The sequence below is a fragment of the Chiloscyllium punctatum genome, unplaced genomic scaffold (genome assembly GCF_047496795.1).
Source record: "Chiloscyllium punctatum isolate Juve2018m unplaced genomic scaffold, sChiPun1.3 scaffold_137, whole genome shotgun sequence".
NCBI classification, from domain to species: domain Eukaryota; kingdom Metazoa; phylum Chordata; class Chondrichthyes; order Orectolobiformes; family Hemiscylliidae; genus Chiloscyllium; species Chiloscyllium punctatum.
This window is the reverse complement of record NW_027309871.1, coordinates 147,157-171,299: the sequence shown is the minus strand read 5'-3', so window position 1 is coordinate 171,299 and position 24,143 is coordinate 147,157. Positions and strand designations below refer to the sequence as shown.

Sequence of the window (24,143 nt, the reverse complement as noted above, 5' to 3'; positions counted from 1 at the left end):
AATACATTTGGAATTGTTGCAAGTTATACATTTGTGGAAGGAAGAGAAGATGTCTGCAGCTGAATAGTCACAGTGAATGACCTTTTCTGCTGATTCCGTCCGACTGCTAAACATTCTCATTATCTTTTTCTTTATAAGAAAAACTGCTTTAAACGTATTCAGCAGTTGTATTTTTTATGAATTTACAATAAGCTCATGATATGTCGATTTATCTTTCTTCCAATTAATCTGATGTTAATTTGTAAGTAAGAGCATATGTGCTTAGTACCATTATTATAGTGAAATACTATTTCATTCTCAGTCCATTACACAGAAACAGTCTAATTAATTCTCAGCCCAATTATTGGAATGAACACTGGTTAGTTTTCATTTGAGTAATCCCAACCTTCCTTGTTGGGACGATAATGAAAGGCACTTGTGTATCTCTAGTAGTGTCTCTCCTAAGAGACCAGATCACCTGATACAGAGCCATAGCCTTGAAAGCTCGTGCTTATAAATAAACCTGTTGGACTATAACCTGGTGTCATGTGATTTTTAACTTTGTCCACCCTAGTCCAATACCGAGATCTCCAAATTATTGTTGCACAAAGGAATTCTCGTAATTTTTAAAAGAAAATATGACTTTAATTAAGATCTTTAACACACGATTATTAATCCCTTCCTATATTCTTAAAATATAGTTGTAATTGAAAAAAAATGCTCACTGAACACGGCACACACAACCACACAATTATCTTCCTGGTCATCTAATTACTGCTCAGAGAAAAACCTGAGTAAGTATCTTATTGTTTCTGAGAACAAGAACCACAATAAACATTTGGTGAGCTGTTCCATCCAATAAATGCACTTGATTTCTTACATTTCACTTCAGTAATTGCACACGAAATATTTCGCTAAAACCAATTACAATGCTTTATTACAAATGAGCGAGGATGCTAACGTCACCATACATAGCAGATTTCCAATCCAGTTGAAGTATCGCAAAATAAAATGATGTATTTTGGTTTAGTACAACCAGTAGGTGAAAACACTTTGAGCTTGCACCTTAAAAATCTTTGCAAGAACGACATGAAGATGTTCAAGGTCCTCGAATTCCTGTTGAGTCGAATCCCCTTCATAAGGGTCTTATTGTCTCGCGCCGATGTTTTTTTGTGACTGGTGACTGATGCGTTTTCAAATCATGTGCACTGCAGAAGGATTTTTTTAATTTTCAATTTGTTATGAGCAAAAAAACTGCTTTGAACATGTTGATTTACTTTTTTTACTCCAAAGTTATTTATCAATGTACAATCATCACAAAATTATGGAAGTTCCCTGTATCTTACGTTCACTGTCATACGCACTTTCACTATCTACTTATTAACTTCCTACTTCTGACAGGAATGTCGAAACATTGGTCATGATCAAAAGTATATAAATTAAAAGTACGTCTCAAGAAGCAAACCAATGGATGGTAACATGTCATTCTTGTAATTCTGCATGTTTGACCCGAAAACAATTCTGCTGAATAATAACTGGCTCATTTTTGTGAATCCATAAAGCTAGCCATTATATTGTATTCCTCAGTTTATCGACCTTAATGAATATCCAATAATCATCACAGCAAAGTGCTTTTAGAATATTAAATCAATTTATTTTTTCAGATTATAATGTTATTTTTCCAGTCACTGCCATTACAATAATTGCACAATTATTGGAGTTAATCTTTCTAACAAATATAGTGAGAATCGCATTTTAATTGCATCAATTGTTTCTGAGTACGAACCCTACAATATAAAAATCAATTTACTGTTCAGCTGAACGATTCCATAATGGAACCAATGACTTCCCATTCAATGCCTCATTGTAAATATTTGATGATTGCTCATTTGAATGATCACGCTAATCTCAGCCTGAAGCGTTCAGAGAACTGTAATTACTTTTCATTTGAATAATTCCTGGGCATTTCTCCAAATTGTTCAGTGAAATAATCAACTAAGATTTCTCCGTATTCTTAAATTAACTGATAGAATTTTGACAATCCAATTGCTGCTATTATCTAATCATTGTTCAATATAGTTCAGGGTATATCTGTGGAATTATGGCTCATGCATGAAATATTGTAAAGATTTGCTGTGTGTGTTGTAAATATCATTTTTTATTTTAACCCTAGCAAAAGTTGAATTGATTTAATTATGTTTCGCTTACATGCTAACATTTACTGTATTTATAAACACTATAAAGTTAATAATTTTTCATGGAACAAAATCATTTAAAATTCTTGTGACGTTTTGAAGTACAACAAAAGGAACTAACATCTCTATTGTTACATGAAATAGTCACAGTACATTTTGAACTTTGGGAATTTGAACATTTTGGGTAAGAAGGGAAGATGTCTTCAGATGAATAGTCATATTGTTTGACTAATTCATTTATTTTCCTATTCATTTATGTTGCAAAAGCATTTTAATTTTCTTTTTATTCTGTGAAAACTTGCTTTGAACATATGGAACTATTTGATTGATTTTTGTTCATCAGTGTATAATGATCAAATGATTAGGCTTTTTTTCCTATCATGGATCATCATGAGATTCATATTTAATTAAAGTCATTATTGCTTTGTTACAACTTTACTGTAAATTACTAATTCATTTTGTCAGTTCATTACACACAGAAAATATGTAATTAATTCCCATACAAATTATTACAATAAGCATCTGATTCATTTTCATTTGTGTTGCCACAGTTAGCATGTGACTATGGTCCTACCCTTCCGGGGGTGGGGACATTATGAAGGGTCCGTGTGGAGCTCTGACAGTGTCTCTACGACAAGATCAGGAGGAATAATTTCAATTCCCACATTCAGCAGAGATGTGTCAGAGCAGCTCAAAATATTCATGACAAAATACCTGGCATAGATTGAACTGCTTTTCAAAACAACATGAAATATACTTCAATCTGCTGTGCATTTCAATCATCCCCATATCTACTACTTATTTTCTTCAGGTCACTAATAAAACGTATCATATCTGCTAGTTCAACATTCCTTGAAAAAGTAATTGAGAATGTTGCAATCTTAAAGTTGGAAGAGACTAAGAAATGATACTCATTGATTTTTTCTTCTCTGTTTGAAAGAACCTAGTTCAGACATTTCAAGCACATAAATCCTTTTCCTCCAGTATTATAAAGATGAAAAACTAAACAGTCAAAATTCCTCTTCAGCAAAATAACCAAATGCAACTTCATATTATTCATTGGTCAGTTGATCACCTACAATTGTAACTAAATATTGCAATTCATCTAAATATTGTTATGTGCTTTGAACAAATTAAATTTCTTATTACTATTCATTCTTGAATTGTCAGGAATTTGTTTTTATTTTCCATCCACCAATACATAATTCATAAGATTGATATGCTTTCAAAATATCGACGTGTTCATTTGAACATTTAATTTGTCTCTCTCTCTCACTTATCTCACTTCATGCATGACAGCTTCAATGCATTTTGCTCATTAACTCTACGAAACTTAAAAATGTTGTTGACTTTACTTCTTTTGTACGCAAGAAATCAATGTAGGTACACCCATCTGTTCTTTAGCTCAAATAACACTAAATTTTAAATTATTGAAAATACTACACTGGGGAAAAAAGAACGATTCTTCATCTCAAATATCATATTAAATGACACTTTTTCAAATCAATACAAAATGATTTGTATTTTAATTTCATTATAAGAAAAAAAAACCTGCTTTGGAAATGTTAAAATCTGCTTCTTTTACTTCCAGCATGAGTTGTCAATGAACAATAATCACATAATTATCAGTCATTTTGTGCAAAATAATTTTCTGTACCAAATGTCATTTATTTGACTTTTTGTTCACAATAGTACTCACTTTCCTGGTCTAATTATTTTCTTCCTTATTCTGACATAGATGTCTAAACATTTATCACGAGAAAAATTTAAAAAATAAACACGACTCAACAAAAAAACCCAATGTTGAAAGGTGTCAATTGTTGCTGAGTATTTTTTAGAATTATTAAAACGACTTTTTATATATTAATTTTCTGTTTATCAATCTTAATTATGACGCAATCGATGTCAGAGCAAAGTGCTTTCAAAATATTAAGTTAATTTATCTATCAATATTCTAGAAACAATGAACAATTACAATAATTACACAGCACTTTGTGCTTGTTACGAAGTCTAAGTTAATGTGTTATTAATATTTTCTATATTTCTTATTGTGAATGCTACAATATAAAAACCTGTTTGGTCGGGCCAATACACCCAGAAAAGACCAATAACTACCCTTGCGACATCCTTTGTAAATATCTGACTTTTGCTCATTTGAAAGATCACAGTCATCACAGTCATTGATATTCAGAGAACACCAGTTACTTTACACTGCAATATTTCTCTTCATTTCTGCACATTACTCAGTGGAATAGTAAGATAAGATAAATCATTATTCTTAAATTCATTAATAGTAGTTTTAAAATCAATTTGTTGCTCATATCAAATAATTGTTCAATTTGGCAAAGGATGTAAGTGTGGAATTATGGTTCCATGTAATAACTACTGCAAGAACTTAGCAATGTAGAATCTTTCAATCATTGTGAATATTGCTTTTCATTTTAAACTTGGAAACACTCCTGAAATGATTTGGTTTTAATTCACTTCAATGTTAACATTTATTGTGCTTCTAATCACAATAATAGTTGAATATTTTTCTTGTGCAAAATTATTTAAATTCCGATGAATTTTTTTGAAGTACACAAAAAAAGGATTGACATCTTTCTTGTTTCATTAAACACTCACGGGAAATGGTGACTTCTTAGAAACCAGACATTTTCAGAATCAATGAAAGTTGTCTTCAGCTGAATAGTAACATTGACTGACCAAGTCATCATTTTGTTCCAATTTACGTGTAGAACAAACAAAGTTTATGTTGCATTTTATAAAATGAGAAACTATTATAAACATGTAGAATGATTGTATTCATTTTTATTTATCAATTTACAGTAATCACACATCTGTCAAGTTGTTATTCCACAAATTATCATAAAAATCATATTTAATTAAGACATCTGTTAACTCCCATCATTATTATAAATTACTATTTAATTTTAAGTACATTACACACAGGATCCATCCATTTAATTACAATCCAATTATCACAATAAACATCTGATTATTTTTCACTTGAGTAACCACAGTGAGCATGTTATTATAGACCTGCCCAGCCTAGTTGGGAACATTATGAAGGAATGTTGTGCAGCTCTGATAGTGTCTCTGTTACCAGACCAGGAGGTACAGTTTCAATTCCCACCTTGCACAGAGTTGTGCCAGAGCAGCTCTGAATGTTGGTTAGAAAATATCTAAGAATCAAATGAATTGCCTTTCAATTTAATGCTAGATATGCTTCCATCTGTTGTTCATTCCAATATTTGCTATTAATTTTCTTCAGGTCACTAATAGCAGAATGTATCTAATTCCACTCAATCAATATTCGTTGGAAAATATTTGAGAATGTTGCAGTCATACAGATGAAATATACAAAGTAATGATATTAATTTATTTTCTTTTGTTCTGAAGAGCTGAGTTCAAACAGTACATAGAACTTGATGCTCCAGTGCTATAAAAATGAGGAGAAAAAATACATTTCTTGTTCAGTCAAATAAACAAATGCCAATTCTTTTTATTTATCAATTTTTAATTATTGATGTTTATGAATTGTGTGAAATTTGTTTTTTCATTTTCCACTCACCTATTTATATTGAATGTGAGATTGAACTGCTGTGAAAATATCCAAGTGCATTCATTTGAAATTTGACTTTGCATATTTATCACTGTGGGATATATGTAAAGCAGTGTTACTTCTGCAATCATAATTGTTTATTCAAGGTAAATGAACTCGCACCAGTGTATAATTGTTTCAGCCAAGAGCTGAGTTAACAAGAATGAAAACTATGTGAAGGAAATATATTATTGCTTTTGTATTAGCTAAAATGTGCATACAAGATTGAAATGTGTCTGCACATAATGGGAGATGTTATAGACAAATAGTTAAGGTGCTGTGAGGGGAGGGGTGTAGGTTAAGCTAGATATGCCTGTACAAACAGTTACAAGCATCTGTTTCCCGCTTCAGCAGGAACAAAATAACACCATCAAAAGGTCATAAGGCTCGGTGTAAATAAAGAATAAAAAGAAATTATGCTTTGGTTAGCATGGAAATAGATGGCAGTGAAGAAGGATAAATAACAATAAGACCACAGAGGGAGGTGGTCAAACGGCCTTGTGAGGCCAGAGATAAACATTTTGTCAGGGACCAGGCTGGATGAATTCAGAGATAAACAGCCAGTTTAGATTAGAAATAGTTGTAAACAGGGGAGGAGCAATAGGAGGAGGGAAGAGAAACGAATTACATAAATATTGTGTACTCATTAAATTCAGTGTGTGTGTGTGTGCCTTGTGGACAGTGGACACCACACCCCTCGTGCAACAGCGTAATAAACGATACTACTGATTCAGGTCTTGTTCCAGACTGAAGTTATTGAAGTGACTGAACTTCGTTTCTCATAATCACTTATCTCATTTATTGCATGATGTCTGAAGTGTGTTTTGCTCAGCAATTCTATCAACTATTTAAAAAGTCTAATCTTAAATAAGATCCTTAACACCCAATTACCAATCTATTCCTAATTCATGTAAATATCTCAATTTTCTTGAAGTCAATGTTCACACAAAACAGTGCACATAAAGCGACACAAAGATATTCATCATCAGCTGATTACTGTTCAGTGGAATAACCTGAGTATCTTATTGTTCCTGAGACTAATGACAACAGTAAGCATTTGTTTACTCGTCCATGCAGTAAGTGCATTTGATATCTTATATTTCAGTTCAGTTGTTAACGACGATTTATGTTGTTTAAAACAATTATTCTAATTTATCATGGATATTGACTGTAATACAAGAACACTGGAAACATTTTTTTAACTATTCTAACAATCTTTAAGCTCCTCTTCTGTTGTGTGTGTGCAAGAGACAATTCAAATTATAACCATTTTTGTTGCAAATTCAACAAACGCTACATTTTGAATTTATGAACTTCTTACAATTTTGCAAAAAGGTTAGTCTTCACTGTATGTCATATTAAAAGACTGCTTTTTCCAAACATGCATGCCAAAAAATGATTATTGCTTTCATTGCATTGTAAGAAAAGAAGTGTTGATTTTTTTTGTTGTTTCAATTCCAACATTATTCATCATTGTACAATAATGACACAATTATTACAATCGCTTTATATACCACCCAGCAGTGACTTCATTGTTTGTTTAGTTTCATGCTCATTTTCATGATCTATTAATTCTCTTCCTAATTCTGACACTTTGATTATAATATTAATCAACGTACCATCTCTACAAGGAATCCAGTGGAAAGAAATTCACAATTTGTATATTGCATATATTTTGGAGTTCAGAAAAGAATTTTGTTCAATAATCACTGAATGTCTCATTTTTTCTTTAATACGTAAAGCTAGCTACTATGTTTTATTCCTTAGTTTACTGATCTTAGTAAATATACAATCGACATCACAGCAATGTGCTTTTGAAATATTGAATCATGTTAATTCTTCATATGTATTGCAGTGTACAATCTCTCATTCATTGTAACAACTAATTTTTATTTTACCTGTTGAAACATAGTTGTATTAATGTAAATATATTTCACTTCAATGATAACACTTAAGACTTAAGCATTTTTCATGCAACAAAATCCAATGAAAAAGCATCAGCATCTCTTTATTGTTTCATTCAACAATGACAATAAATTTTGAATTTTTGGAAGTTGAACATATTTTGAAAGAAGAAATATTGTCTTCAGTTGAATGTTCGCATTGAATGACTTTTTCACAGTATGTGCTGTTTATTCTCTTCTTCGGGTTCCCAAGAAAAGAAATTAAATAGTTCTGCTGGTTCTAAATTCCTGAAAAAATATTTGAGAATGTTGCGGTCTTAAAAGTGAAAAGCTAAGTGATCGTAAGTGATCAGTATTTTGTTCGAAAGAGCTTGATTCAAACATTTCGGACATTCACATTGTTATTCTGCTGTGTTACAAGGGGGGAAACCAAGTCACTTTCTTCGTCTGTAAAGTAAACATATGCCACTTCCAATTATTCATTAGTCAGCTAATTACCTACATTTGTTATTAAAAATTGCAATTCATCTAAATATTGGAATGACCTTTGATCAAATTAAATTTCTAATTATTTTTCATTCATGAATTGTTGGAGTTTTTTTTGTTTTCCATTCATCTATTCGTATTGAATGTAAATTTTACATGCTTTGACAATAGCGGAGGGTGTTTATTTGAAATTTGTCTTTGTATATACACTGCTGCCTCACAGTGCCAGGGATCTCGGTTTGATCCCATCCTCGGTGACTGTCTTTGTGTACTTTATCCATTCTCTCCAAGTCTATGTGACTTTGCTGTGGTTTCCTGCAACAATCCAAATATGTGCAGGTTAGGTGAGCTGGCCATGTTAAATTGCACATTGTGTTCAGGGATGTGCATGTTAGTCAGCAGTAAATGTCGAGGAATATGGTTGGGAAAGTGTTTGGCTGGGTTACTCTTTGGAGGGTCATTTTTTTCAACGAAATGACCTGTTACCACACTGTGCTAACAGGGATTCTACAATAGTTTAATTGTGTTTCTCTAAGCAATTCTAACTTTTTTAAAGTTGACTTTAGTTAATACCTTGAACACTTGATTATCAGTGTTCCGAAATCTTGTAAAATATCTCAATGTTTTTTTAAATCATTGCTCACACAAAACACTAAACATGAGGCCACACAAAGGTCTTCATGACCATCTAATTACTGTTCAGTGGAATAATCAGAAGAACTATCTGATTGTTCCTGAGATCAATCCCCACTGCCACAGTAAGGATCTGGTTATCATTCCCTCCAATAAATGCAGAAGTTGTCCTCTGGTATTTCAGTTCAGTAATTACACACGATACTGGTTGTTCAAAGCAGTGGTTATTCTTTATTATAAATGGCAAAGGATTCTAACAGAAGAGGTGTTCATATGTCCTAATGTGTTGCATGATCACAAACAATTTTCAGTCCAAATATTGCACAAAAAAGTGTAAATTTGGTTTTGTTCAACTGCCGAGGCGATCATTTTCAGTTCATGTCCATTACAAATATTTGGAGAAAGTGAGGAAAGTAGATGCTGGAGATCAGAGTCAAGAATGTGGTGCCGGAATAGCACAGAATGTCAGGCAGCATCTGAGGAGCAGGAGGAACCATGTTTCAGGAATAAGCCTTCATCGGGAATCTCCGGCTCCATGGATGCTGCCTGGTCTGCTGTGCTTTTCCACCACCACACTTTCGACATAAAAAATATTTGCTTATTTGAAACAAATACTCTCTGTTTCCTCTGCAATTTAAATTTACTGTGCTTTCTATTCACTCAAGTTCTCATTTTAATAGCTCCTCGTTTTCTTCTTAATCTGATACAAATCTCAAAACTCCGGGCACAATAAAAGCAATATGAATTATAAAGTAGCATCTGGACAAGAGAACCAATGAACAGCTACATAGACCTCTTGAACAACAAAGATATTAGAATGAAAAAGCAATGCCTTCCAAAAAAATCTCTGTACGTCTGTATCCTTTTTCAATTCAATAATCCTGCAAATAGCTTATAATTGTCAGTTGATCTCTCTTAATGACTATCTAATCAATGTCATTGTAAACCACTGATAAAATTGAAACATTTTATTTATTAAAATGCAAAGATTCATTCTCAATTCGTTATTACAACAGTAAGTGAACCATATTTTATCTGTCCGCTAAGGTCAAGTGACCAGTGGCCCATAATTGAACATTCTAAATATTCCTACAGCTGGGAAAAGCAGAGCTAAAAAAAAAGGTCAAACTAAAGGAAACAGTAGACAAAGTAACCAGCTCCAGAAAACAGTGGAAAGCCCGGTAAAAGAGCTCACAAAGGTTCGGGAGATCCTGTTACAACCAGCCCAAGAGCTGTGTTTTGGAGAGGTTGAAGCAGACTTCCTGGCACCTTGACTTCCAGCCAGTGCCTGAGCATCAGACACCTCACTTGAGAATGACGACAAGTGAAGGGTGTTTGCACGAAACCCATTGAATGCTTAGAATCCAGAATTTTGGTAAATGTTGTGAAACATTTCCCAGATCATGGAAATCAGCTCAACATTATTGAAATCAAAGTACCTGTAATGGTCTTCAAGACCACCTAATTACTGTTCGGTGAAAAACACTTTGTACGGGCCTTATTGTGCTCAGGATGAATAATCATAGCAAACATCACAGTCTCACCAGATCCAAACATATGTAAGAGACACCTTATTATAATTTACACACTACGTCTTTCCCAGATTATTGATAACACCTTATTACTTATGCCTGAGGATACTACGTGCAACATGTATCGAGATGAAGCAAGTCCTGAATATAGGATTTTTTTTCTGATAGATTTCCAATCCAAAAATTATGATAAAAATGATATTGTGGTTGATTACATTGTCAACAGATCCCCATTAAACATATTTAACTGTTTATTCAGAGACAATATTGAAACAAATACGTTGATAAATGCTGTTGACTGTATGTTTCTGTGAAAATAAATCTTCCTTATTGACTTATTTTCATTATAATTCTGACTCAAATGTCTAAATATTGATGATATGAAAAATTGCATGAATTAAATACAATGCAGAATTTGTTCTTATTATATATTATATTTCTCCAGAAGAAAAGTAGAGAAACCAAGGATAGAAATCTTGAAGATCTGAGAATTGTGAATGACAAACCATTTCTGATCAACGTTCACTGAATGTCTAATGTCTTTCCATGTCATCATGCCAGAATTTTCATTCTCAGCTGACAGATGAAGAAATATCTAGTCAACATCAGAGCAAATCCTTTTGGAAATATTGAATCATTTACTTTGCCAAAGTTCTAAAATTAATTATCAATTCATTGCCATTCCAAAAATCACATAGTAATTCAGTTTAGGTTTTGTAACAAACTTCGTCAAATTCACATGTTAATTTTATCCATTATTTCTTAGTGTCAATATTAAAATAATAATAATAGTTCTCTTATTCCAGGATAACACAAACACAAACTAATTAATGATTCCTTATCCAACACTCACAGATAATATCTGTTCCCTTCTCATTTGAATGTTCACAGAAATCATTGGATTAATATTCGGCCTTACATATTAAGAGACGTCTGATTATTTTACATCCAATAAATGCTGCTCATTTTTACACATGAAGGGCAGCTATATGAGATTTCTAACCATTTTTAAGTGTTGCTATGAAATGTTTTTAAGATTAATTGTTACTTATATCTAATATTTAAGAATTGATCAAATCCAGTATATCTAGCTTTAAGTGTGAAAATAAGGCTCAGTAACGTAAACGTATTGCATTGTACAGAAACCAATGGTAGCGAATAGTGATTTTTATTTCAATACTTGAATCTTAGTTGATTTACTGTTCTGGGCACGGCCTGCCCCACCTGGAATAGAATGGTCCAAATTGGCTCGTACAAAATGCCTGACAATCAAAAACAGGCAGCCTACCTTAGAACTAAAACACAAGGTGTCAGGGGGTGATAAACTAGATTAACATTCTGTTCCAGCCTTAAATTAAAAGAAAGCACACTACCAATGGACCTACTCCAACGCCAGGACGACAGCATTCCTGACATTTCTTGATAAGAGCATGCCGACATACAGACAAATGACCAATCCTGATCTTCATAAATGAAAGGATAATTGTCCCAGTAAATGACTAAACAGCAGCTGTAGGGTGCAGCCCAGTTAACTCACGAAGCAGCTATCATGACAACAGAAGAGTTCATTTGTCAGATATAGTTATTATTTTACAGTTACTCAGAATATTAAACATAGGTTCTAATTACAGATTCTTGAGTATAATAGGGGAAATTTGCAATGTAAGTTTGATATATGTAACCAATGCCGACTAAAACATTATAGAAAAGCATTTAGAACGAGATTTGAAGTTAGCTAGTTTTAGGAATTAACTTCACGGTATGATGTTGATTGCTCATTAATTATAAAGTCCTGAAAGAACGAGTAGCTGTATAATTTTACACAATATAACGAACTTGATAAAATAAAATATAATGAATAGCAGAACTCAAAATGTCCCAGCTGATAAGGTATCCTGAGAGGCCCGAGGGAGTTCAGGAATAGCTTTGGAATCTAAGTCAATAAGATACATGGAAAGATCCCAATAGGAATCTGGGGATGTCCATTAGAATGCCCATCTGCGATTATGTGTTTCAATTGGGTGGCTGGATGAGGAGGGAAGGGCTGTAACCACATTGCATGTGGCCATTGTGATGCAGAAAGTCCATAAAAATGCTGCTTTTTACTGTGCATGTTACAGTGTGTTATGGATCTCCCTTCCGAGATGGGCTTCCGGGGATGATCCCTTCATTAACTGGTTGCTGCATGAGTAAACATCTTCCACATGGCTGAGCTCAGATTGCCTCCTGAGTCCTCATTCCCTGCCAGTGAAAACAATTCTACAGCTATGATGACATTTCAATTCAACACATACATTTATTGTGTTTGAAATGATTACATTCAGAGCGATATAATTTTCATGATAAAATTGCTTTACATTTACTATTTTTTGGTGTACAACAAAACATTTCAATTATATCCGTTTGTTCTTTTGTTCAACCAACACTAAGCTTTAAATTATTGTGAAGACTCCAATGGGGGGAAACGTGAACGAGTCTTCAGCTCAAATTTCATATGAAATGACTGTTTCCTTTTTTCAAACAAATTGCCCTACAAAATTATTTTTATTTTCATTTCATAATAAGAAAAAAATTGCTTGGAAATGTTGACAATTCTCCTTTTCCTCCCATATTAGATGTCAGTGAACAATAATCACACAATTATGAGAATTCCTTTCCGTATCAAATGTCAGTGACCCTGTGTTTTGTTCACAATAATAGTCACTTTCATGGCCTAATTCTTTTCGTCCTAATTCTGAAATAAATATCAGAACATTTATTGTGGTAAAAATTACATCAACAAAATTGACATGACTCTTCAAGAAAACTATTGGAAGCATATAAATCTTGCATTGCCTGCATTTTTAAACAAAATCATTTTTTTCAATTGCTGCTGAATGATTTTTTCACATCATACAGCTAAGTTTTATGCTTTAAGTTTCAGTTCCTTAATCTTAATGAATATCCAATCAACTTCAGAGCAAAGTGTTTTCAAAATATTAAGTCAATTTATCTGTCAGGATTCTAAAAGCAATTATCAATTACAATAATTGCACAGCAATTTAACATAGACTTGGTAAAAATGCAGTGTTTTTTTGAAAATGTCATTCATTATTTCTTGTTGTCAATGCTACTATATTAATACCTATTTGTTCAGGCCCATACACATACCAAACGACCAATAATATCCCTTGCAAAATTCTTTGTAAATATCTGATTTTTGCTCAGGTGAAATATAACAATTATCTCAGCCTTTGAAATTCAGAGAACTCCAATTACTTTTCCCTGCGATATTACTCTTCATTTCTACATATTACTCAGTCTAATATCACGATGAGATATCTCATTATTCTCAAATTCACGAATATATATTTTTAAAATCCATTTGTTGCTAATATATCTTATATCTAATAATTGTGCAATCTAGTAAGGGCTAAAAATGTGGAATTATGCTTCTGTACAATAAATACTGCAAGGACATTACAGTGTACAATCTCTCAATCATTGTGAATGTTGTATTTATTTTAAACTTGGAAACATTTTTGAATTGATTTGATTATAATTTACTTTGATTCTGACACTTACTGTATATCCAATCACAATATCAGTAGATTATTTGGAGGTATCATCGTCCATTCCAATAATCACAGTATCTGCTATATACTTTCTTCTAGTCACTCATAGCAAAATGTATCTAATTCCACTCAATCAAGATTCCTGAGAAAATATTTGAGAATGTTGCAGTCATAAAGCTGAAATATGCAGTCATGATAATCATTAACTTTCTCTTGTTCTGTAGATCTTAGTTAAAACAACACAGAATTTTATGCTCCACTGCTATAAATATGAGAAAAGTTCAATTACTTCTCAGTAAAATAAACAAATGTCACTTGCTATTATTTATCAATTTTTGGTCAGTTTATGAATTGTGTGAGATTTGTTTTTAGCTTTCCAGTCATCTATTTATATTGAATGTGACATTGAAATGGTGTGAAAATATCAGGGTGTGTTCATTTGAAAGTTAAATTTGCATATCTGTCACTTATCCCATTGATTGCATGATGGTTTAAGAACGTTTCGTTCAGCAATCCTCGTAAATATCAAAAACTGTCTGATTTTAAATCAGATCATTCGCACCCAATTATCACTCTGTTCCTAATTCATGTAAATATCTCAATTTTATCGAACAAATGTTCATACTAAACAATACCCATAAAACAACACAAAGACTTTCATCACCATCTGATTATTGTTCAGTAGATTAACCTGAGTAAGTACCTTATTGCTCCTGAAACCAATGACAACAGTAAGCATTTGTTTACTATTCTATGCAACAAGTGCAACTGTTATCTTCTATTTCAGTTCAGTAGTTAAAGATGATTTATGTTGCTTAAAACAATGCTTCCAATTTATCACGATATTGACTGTAATACAATCATGTAAACAACAAACGTTTTGTGATTCTAAAAATCTTTAAGATGGCTTATTTTAAATTTGTGTGCAAGAGATATTTCAAATTACAACCGTTTTTGTTGTATAATTCAGCAAACCTAAGTTTTGAATTTGGGAAAGTCTCCATTTTTGCAAAATGGAAGTAGTTTTCAGTTTATATAACACTGTAAATGACTGGTTTTTTTTCCAAATCATGTGCTTTGCAAAATGATTATTGGTTTCATTTAATTGTAAGAAAATAACTGTTTTGAACATGTTAATTCTTTTTGTCTTTTCTATTCCAACATCACTGTACAATAATGAACAATTATTATAATTCTTTTATGTACCAAATGTCACTGACTGTATCATTTGTTCACTTTCATGCTCACTTTCATTATCGATTAACTTTCTTCCAAATTCTGACACAAATGTCTGAACTCTGACCATAATATTAATCATCTCAATTAAAATAACATGTCTCTATGATGAAACCATTTGATAGAAATTCATATTTCTTGTGTTACCTTCATTTTTTAGTAAAGAAAGAAAAAAAATTTCTATAATCACTGAATGGCTCATTTTTTCTTCAATTCACAAAGCTAGTTACTATATTTTATTCTACAATTTACCAATTTTAATAAATATCCAATCAACATAACAGCAAATATTTTGAAATATTGAATCATTTTAATTGCTCGTATAGCAACATTATCAAGTCATTGTCATGATAATAATTGTGCAATTATTTAAGAAAGTCGTTTGAACAAGTAAAGTGAGATTCACATTTTAATTTAACCAATTGTTTCTGAGTACCAACACTGCAATATGAAACTTTATTTTCAGGTCAAGTTTCCCACAATGGATCCAAGGACTTCCTATCCAACATTAATTGTGAATGTCTGATGTTTGCTTATTTGAATGATCTCTGTAATCACAGAATTTAAATTCACAGACCTGCAATTACTTTTCATTGCAATAATTCCTGTTTGTTTGCACATATTCCTCAGTCAAATAGCAAAACGAGATTTCTCATTATTTCTAAATTCATTGATCGAATTTTATAATTCAGTTGTTGCTCATACCTAATAATTATTCAATCCAGTACGTGCTGTGAACATGGAATTACAGCTCTTTACACGAATAACTAATATAGTGTGCAATCTCTCAATCATTGTTAATATTAATTCTTATTTTACCGGCAGAAACATAATTGAATTCATTTAAATATATTTCACTTTGATGCGAACATTTACTGTATTTCTAATCATCATAAGATTTAAGTATTTTTCATGACACAAAATCATGTAAAATTCCTGCGTTTTGTTAAGTCAAATGAAAAAGAATTAACATTTCTGTATTGTTTCATTAAACAATGAGAATGCATTTTGAATTTTTCGAAGTTGAGCATTTTTGCAAAGAAGGGATGTTGTCTTCAGCTGAATAATCACATTGAATGACTAATTCACAGAATCTGCTGTTTATTCTCTTCGAGTTCCCAAGCAACCAAATTAACTAATTCTGCTGGTTCTAAATTCCTGGAAAGTATTTGATGTTGTTGCAGTCTTAAAGATGAAGAAGTCAATGTGATTTTACTGATTTTTTTTTATTGGGAAGAGCTTAATTCAAACATTTCAGGCACATGAATTGCAATTCTGCAGTGTTACAAAGATGAAAAGCAAGTCAATTTCTTCATCAGTGAAGAAAACAAATTTCACTTCCCAAGTTAGCCCTTTCCCAATTTTGTAATTAAACAATGCAATTCATCCGAATATTGTTGTGCCCTTTGATCATATTAATTTTCTAATTATTGTTCATTCATGATTTGCCAGGGATTTCTATTTTTCGTTTTCAATTCACGTATTCGTATTGAATGTAAGATTGATATGCTTTGGCAACATCAGAGAGTGTTCATTTGAAATTTGACTTTGCACGTCTCTCACTTATCTCATTTCTTGCATGGGGGCTGGGCATTGAGAACAGAGGATCAGTGGTTAGCACTCGTGTCTTACACTGTTATGCACTTGGGTTTGATTCCATCCTCGGCCACATGTTTGCGCGGAGTTTGCATGTTCTGGTTTTCTCCCACAATCCAAAGATATGCAGGTTAGGTAAATTGGCCATGCTAAGCTGCACGTTCTGTTCAGGGATGTATAGGTTAGGTACATTAGTCAGTGATAAATGTCCAGTAATCTGAGAGCAGAATGGTGCTGAGTGGACTATTCTTTGGAACGTCAGTGTAGACTTGTTGGGCCAAATGGCCTGTTTCCATACAGTAGGGATTCCATAAACTTAGAATTGTGTTTTGCTAAACAAAACTGACATTTTTTTAAAATGTTGCATTTAAAACTTATCTTTAACTGTTAATTGTCAATCTTGTAAAATATTTAAATGTCACTGAAATCAATGTTCACACAAAACCCTGCACATTAAGCCACACAAATATCTTCATGACCATCTAATTACTGTTCAGTGGAATAATCACAGTAAAATTTTATTGTTTCTGAGATCAATCACCATTATCACATAAAGGATCTGGTTATCATTCCCTCCAATAAATGCAATCGTTGTCCCTCTGATATTTCAGTTCAGTAGTTATACACCATACTGGTTGTTCAAAGCATGGTTATACTTTATTATGGATGGCCAAGGGTTCTAATGGCAAGAGATGTTGTTTGATCTGATTTGTTGCATGTTCTCAAACAGGTTTTCACTATAGATATTGCAAAGAAATGTGTTAATTTGGTCTTGTTCAACTGCTGATGCGAACATATTCAGTTCGTGTTCATTAAACATATTTGGAGAAAGTGAGGAAAGCTGTAGAATTGGAAAAGGGCAGGCACATCCAAAGAGCAGGTGTATCAACCTGTCGGGCATTAGGCCATCATCAGAAAAGATTCCTGATGAAGGGCTCATGCCCAAGACGTCGATTCTGCTTCTCCTCGAATGCTGCCTGACCTGCTGTGCTTTTCCAGCACCACTCTCTTTTGACATTAGAAATATTTGACTGAATGTTCAGAGATAATATTAAAAGTTGCCTCGATCAATTTAATTTACGGTGCTTTCTATTCACTGAAGATTCCATGTTAATTCTTCCTCTTTTTCTTCTTAAATCTGATGCAAATTTCAAAATACGAACACATTAGAATTCACATGAATTATAAATTTGACTTCTCGACAAGAAAACCAGTGAAAGGCGATATAGAATTCTTGAAAAGCCTACACATTTGAATGAAAAAGCAATTCCTTCCAAAAAATGTTTGCACGTCTGAATCTTTCTTTCAATTCAATAATCCTGCAAATAGTTTATAATTGTCAGTTGATCTCTCTGAATGAGTACCTAATCAATGTCAATGTAACCAGCTGAAACATTAACATCAGATTGATAACTGGGTGTTAAAGACCTTATTTGAAGTGAACAAATGTTTGGAATTTACTTGAATTCCACCAAAAAACATTCTTGAATCATAATACAAGAAATGAGATATGTGAGAGATGTGCAAACCTTATTTTTAAATGAACGAACTCCAATATTTTCAAAGCATTTCAATCTTATGGTCAAAATGAACAGGTGAATGGAAAAATAAAAACAAGTATCTGACAATTCATAAACTGAACAACAATTACAAATTCACTTTGATCAAAGGACAGAGTAATATTTAGATGAATCAACAACATTTAGTTACAAAGTAAGCAATCAGCTGACTGACAAGTAATAGATGGTAGAGTTTGTTAGTTTACTGAAGAAGGTATCAACTTTATTTCAAATTTATAGCATGAGAGAATAATGTTTAATGTGTTTCAATTGTTTGGACTTGCCCCTTTGCAACAAAAAAAAGATCAATCTAATTACTTAGACATCGTAATCTTGAATTCTGCAACATTTTCAAATATTCTCCAGGAACTTATAAGCGACAGAATTAGATACAGGTATCCCCACTATCCGAAAGTAAAGTGTTATTATGAAACCTTACATAATCTGAAAAGGCCTTAGTCGAAGAAGCATTAATTTATATGGGAAACATGTCCTCTTTTTTCGTAAAAGTGAAAATCCTCTTCATATTTCTTTCAGTTAGAGAAAACAGGGACAGATGAAAGTCTTTTGTAAAAGCAAAGTGGCTGAAGCGAATTTTCCAACACATATTTCTTGGTAACCTGGTAATCTGATAAGTATCAGATTTTGTGATGATTGATATAATAGATAAAAGCAGATCTAATGTTGTATTGAATAGCAATTCAGTCTGTGCTTAGGTACTCTCTAATCAACATTCAGATAGCTCTTGCTATATTTCTGTTGAAGGTGTGATTTGAAACCTTCCCTCGGGTCTAGTAATAGAGACACTGCCACAGCTCCACAGGCTCCTTTCATAATGTTCCCACTCAGGACGGCAGGACTGCAATATTGTGTTTCATGCGGTTTCTCAAATGAAAACTAATCAGCCGTTTATTGTTGTAATTTGAATGGGAATTAATTAGGTAGTTTCTGTGTGTAATGGACTGGAAATTGAACAATATTTTACAATAACAATAGAATAAATGAATGATACTCTTAAATAAACAGGAATCTCATGACAATTCTTTGAAAGACAAATTGACAAAACTGCGTGATCATTGTACTTTGATTTAAAAATGCATCATTCAATGTGAATATTCAGTTGAAGACAATTTCCCTTCCATTCAACAACGTACAACTTCCACAAATTCAAAATGAACAGTCATTGAAAAAGGAAGGAACAAGCAGATGGTAATTCTATTTTCTGTACATAAACGTGCGATGAATTTTAAGTTTTATATATGTAAAAATGAAACTCTTATTGTGGTTTGAAATACAATAAACATTAGCATGATGTGAAATATAATCAAATCAATTCAACTGTGTTTTCTCAGTTAAAATACAGTTCAATATTCAAAGTAATCGAGTGATTACACTGCAATATCTTTACATTAATTCAGTACTGAGGCGTAATTCCACATTTATATCCCTTATAGTGAAGCAAGCTTGTGCCAGGAGTCTGAGAGGGTAGGGGAGGTCCTTAATGAGTACTTTGCTTCAGTACTTACGAGTGAGTGGGACGTTGTTCTTTGTGAGGACAGCGTGAAACAGGCTGATATGGTCGAACAGGTCGATGTTAAGTCTGAGAATGTGCTGAAAATATTGAAAAGTCATGGGGATAGATCAGTCCCCTGGTCCAGAAAGGATATAACTTAGGTTGTTATGGGAAAGGAGGCAAGAGATTACTGTACTTTGGCAATGATCTTTGCATCCTCACTGTCCACCGGAGTCAGACCAGATGATTGGAGGGTGGCAAACGTTATTCCCTTATTCAAGAAAGGCAATTGAGATAATCCTGGGAATCATCGATGAGTCAGTCTTACATCAATTGTGGGCAAATTATTGGAGAGGATTCTTAGAGATAGGATTTATGATTATTTGAAAAAGCATTGATTGATTAGAGATGGTCAGCATGGCTTTATGAGTGGCAGGTTATGCCTCACAAGCCTTATTGAAATATATGAGGATGTGACAAGCACATTGGTGAGGACAGAGTAGTGGATGTGGTGTATATGGATTTTAGCAAGGTGTTTGATAAGGTTCCCCATGGTAGGCTCATTTAGAAAGTAATGAGGCATGGGATACAGGGAAACCTGCCTGGTTAGATAATAAATTTGCTGGCCCATAGAAGACAGGGTGAGATTACATCGATAGTTTTCAGCTTGGAGCACGGTGACCAATGGTGTTCTGAAGGGATTATTTCTGGGATCTCTGCTCTTTGTGATTTTTACAAATGACCTGGATGATGAAGTGGAAGGGTGAGCTAGGAGGTTTGCCAATGACATGAGGGTTGGTGGAGTTGTGGGTCGTGTGGAGGGCATTGGTAGGTTGCTAGAGGACATTGACAGTATGCAGAGCTGGGCTGAGAAGTGGCAGATGGAGTTCAACCGGGGAAAATGTGAAGTTATTCATTTTTGAATTTCAAATTTGAATGCATATTTTCAGATTAAATGCAGGATTCTTGGCAATGTGGAGGAACAGTGGGATCGTGGGGTCCACGTCCATAGATCCCTCATACCTGACATCCAAGATGATAGGGTTATTAAAACGGTGCATGGTGTGTTGGTTTTCATTAGCAGGGAGATTGAGTTTAAGAGTGATGAGGTTATGCTGCAGCTCTATGGATCCCTGGTGAGACTACTCTTGGAATATAGTGGTTGGTTCTGATCAACTCATTACACATTGGATGCGGATGCTTTAGAGAAGGTGTAGATGAGATTTATCAAGATGTTGCCTGGACTGGAAGGCGTGTCTTATGAAGAAAGGTTGAGGGAGCTGGGGCTTTGATCATTGCAGTGGAAGAGGATGAGAGTTTACTTGATAGCTTTGAGTAAGATGATGAGAGGCATAGATGGAATGGATAATGAAAGACGTTTCCCCACAAAATGCATAATTTTAAGGTGAATGGGGGAAGTTGTGGGGAGATGTCAGAGATGTTTTCTTTATAGATAGTGGTGGGTGCGTGGAATGCACTGCCAGTGGTGGTAGTAGATTCAGATCCATCAGGGACATCTAAGCAATTCTTGGATAGGCACATGAATGATAGTAAATGAAGGGCATGTTGGTTAGTTTGATCTTAGAGGAGGATAAAAGGTCGGAACAACATCGTGGCCAAAGGGCCTGTACTGTGCTGTACTGTTCGATATTCTATGGACGGAAATGAACATTTATATATTAGCAACATATAGATTGTCAAAATTGTATTAGCATACTTAAGAATAATGATAAATTTCATCTTGCTATTTGACTGTGCTATATGCAAAAATAAACAAGAATTGTTGCAGGGAAAAGTAATTAGGTTTTTCTAAATTTATAAGGCTGGGATTACACAGATCATTCAAATGAGCAAAAGTCATATTTTTAACAGTGCATGTTGCATCAGAAATAATGGATTCTTTAGTAGGTGTGTTGATTGGAAATAAAATGGATTTTTATATTACTTTATAGGTACGAGGGAAGATTGGATTAAATTCAAATATAAACTTCACTGTAGTTGTTAGCAAGATAAACTAAACCATATAACAATTATTGTCATGCAAATTCTTTAATAATTACTGTTAGAATCCTGAAAAAATGATATACTGTACCATTTTTCAAACAGTCAATAAATTAAATTGTGAACCTCAGTATACTTATTACCCAGACCAATTATTATGCAATTATTGTAATGGCAATGACTTAATAACTAATGCTAAAACCTAAACAGATACATTGGTTCAATACTTTGTAAGCATGTTGCTCTGAAATTGATTGGATATTTATTAAGATCGGTAAACTGAGGGATCAAATAGCTCGCTTGATAGAATTGAAGGGGAAAAAAAAGTGTTTATTGAACAGGATTGTTTTTGTTTAAAAATGCAGTTGATGCAAGAATAATATATTTTCCTACATTGGTTTTCTTGTAGAGACATGTCCTTTTAAAAAAAAAATGTCATGAGTCAATGTTGACACTTGTGTCAGAGTCTGCAAAGTGGAGAGTAAGAGAGAAAGAATTTTTTTAAAAGGAGAAAAGAAAGGAACTGGCGAGAAGAGGAGTTCCAACTGTAGTGTCTCACTCTGCTAACATCTTATTGGGTGAACTGGAACGCAGACTAGTCAAGCAACAAGCTGACACAATCATATGCACAGAATCATAGCTTACAATGACTTAGACACCATCGTCACCATCCTTGTATGTCCTGTCCCACCGGCAGGACATGGATGTAACTGAAATGCTGGAACATGCAGGGTAATGGACTGAGATCTGCAGAATGTGATCAATGTGATTTATTTGACACGTCTCCAGAATATTAAACTCCAGTCCAATTTGAAAAGTTACGAGCGTCATCAGACTTTAACGACAAATGTCAGAAAAAGAAATTATCAGAAAGGTACAGCACAGTTTGAGCCCATTTGGCCAATCCTGAGTATGTGTTGGCTGTAAACACCCCAGGCTTTACAGCTTTTTGTACTCACCATTGAGAGCAACAATTTCAGACTGTACTCTGCCCTCTATGCTTTTATAATCTGTTTTTAACATATTTCTTTGACAGCTGCACACCTTGTTTCCTTGTTTCTTTCCCAGCCCTAATTCTATGCCCCATGACCTTGGGGGGGGGGGGGGGGGGTCGACCATTTCTGCTGTTTAATCTCTCCTGCCTTCGGCGGTGTGACAGAGTGTCTTGATGTCCTTGTCTCACCCCCACCTTGCTCACAACCTGTTACATTTCTGATGGTTCCTAGACCTCTGTAACTATCACTGCGCCCCCTGGGTCAATGGCACGAGTTTTGAATTCTCTTCCTCCTGAGATAAATCAGAAATCTTTCCGGTTGCAGTTTCCCCCTGATTTTATTTTGAAAAGCAGAGCATTTGTGTCAGAGTCATTTGTGACCCTCCCACAGATGTGTAACGTTACTGGATTGGCTATGCTAACATGGTCGCAGTGTGCAATTTAGGTGGGTTGGGCTAGCCATGGTTAATGTGGGGATATGGGGGTAGGGTGGGTGAGCAGGTCATTGCAGACACGATGGGCAGAATAGACTCTTTCTGCACCCACTAGATTCTGTGATTCTAACTAGTTGCGAGTGTTGTCCCATTTTCCTCATGCCAGGTTCATTCAACTCACACATATGATTCTGTGGGTGCTCACTCACTCCTTCCCTTCAGTTTTACATCAATTTCACACTGTATGTGAGGGTGGGAATGGATTTGTAAATATAAATACTCCAACCGAAACCTGTCACAGGTCAGGAGCTGTTTCTGCTCCTTTCATCACTCACAAGGAACAGGAAAGTAAAGGTTCAGTCACAAATCCTAAAGGAACATAGCGGTTATAATCACCAGGAAAGGCTGAACAGCTCAAAACGCTTTTCTCAAGAAAAGAGGAGGCTCAGAGACAGCCTGGTACAAGTAGAAAGCTTTGTGTTTGTGTTTTCAGAGATTTGTGGTTGAAGTCATTGGGTTGGAAGCATGCTTCATTGCACTAGATCATCAAAGGTGCTATCTAAATGTGCATCTTTCTATCTATCTATCTGAGTTAACAATCAGATGGACAGGTCATTGTCTGAGTATCTTACCAAATCCCTGATTGAATCTGCCTCCCCCCACAATCTCAGGTGCCTCACCACTCACTGTGTCACGGAGAAACTCTGCCGTTACAATGAGAACTGTCTTTGCTGTCACCTCTCCTCGTGTTTCCGCCTCATCCCCACTTCCCTTCATTAAATCCCAGCTGCCTCTAGTCCACCCACATGGACATGTTGAAGAGCATGACAGGAGAAAGGATTGAAACCGAGAGTTCAATAGCCCGAATGAAAGTGGAAGAAGGAAATAAACGGGGATTGTGGATCCCAGGGGATACAGACTCA

At 34.1% G+C, this 24,143-nt stretch overlaps 1 long non-coding RNA gene across 1 annotated transcript in view; it reads right to left on the bottom strand.

Moving 5' to 3' along the window:
• Positions 1-10,984: 10,984 nt before the first annotated feature.
• Positions 10,985-24,143, bottom strand: part of LOC140471643 (uncharacterized) — a 66,959-nt gene continuing 53,800 nt past the window's right edge. The window contains exon 3 of the long non-coding RNA XR_011957134.1: positions 10,985-12,574. This is a non-coding gene — a long non-coding RNA (uncharacterized lncRNA). The remainder of the gene's footprint in view (positions 12,575-24,143) is intronic.